Source organism: Corvus brachyrhynchos, unplaced genomic scaffold (assembly GCF_000691975.1).
Source record: "Corvus brachyrhynchos isolate BGI_N302 unplaced genomic scaffold, ASM69197v1 scaffold26, whole genome shotgun sequence".
NCBI classification, from domain to species: Eukaryota; Metazoa; Chordata; class Aves; order Passeriformes; family Corvidae; genus Corvus; species Corvus brachyrhynchos.
This window is the reverse complement of record NW_008239324.1, coordinates 5616594-5617006: the sequence shown is the minus strand read 5'-3', so window position 1 is coordinate 5617006 and position 413 is coordinate 5616594. Positions and strand designations below refer to the sequence as shown.

The window sequence follows — 413 nt, the reverse complement described above, 5'->3', positions numbered from 1 at the left end:
TGCCTGCCACGCGGGAGGCCCGGGTTCGATTCCCGGCCAATGCAACAGCTGTATCTTTTTGCACCCCAGTGTCTCTGTGGGACCACGGGGACTGCCCTGGGTGCCTGGAGGGACCACACACCCCCCAGCACATCTGTCCCCCCGTGTGGACACGAGGAGTGTCATTGTCGGGGGAACAAAGCCAGGGCACCTTGGTGATTCCCAGGGGACTTGGTGGCAGAGAGGAACCCTGCCTTATGGGCAGTGGCTGTCCATGGCTCAGTGACAGTGAGGGTTCCTGGTGTGACGGCGGTGACAAGGGTCTTTGGCTCGGTGTCAGTGAGGACCCCTGGCCCAGGGCATCAGGCTTGGCATGGGTCTCTGGGGTGCTGCCACATCCAAGAGGCGGCCGGGTGTGGGGTGTGGGAGGGTGG

At 63.9% G+C, this 413-nt stretch overlaps 1 protein-coding gene across 1 annotated transcript in view; it reads left to right on the top strand.

Annotated features, from left to right (window-relative positions):
• IL34 (interleukin 34) overlaps positions 1–413 on the top strand; it is a 5401-nt gene that overhangs the window by 3825 nt on the left and 1163 nt on the right. The gene's annotated exons all lie outside the window — the stretch shown is intronic.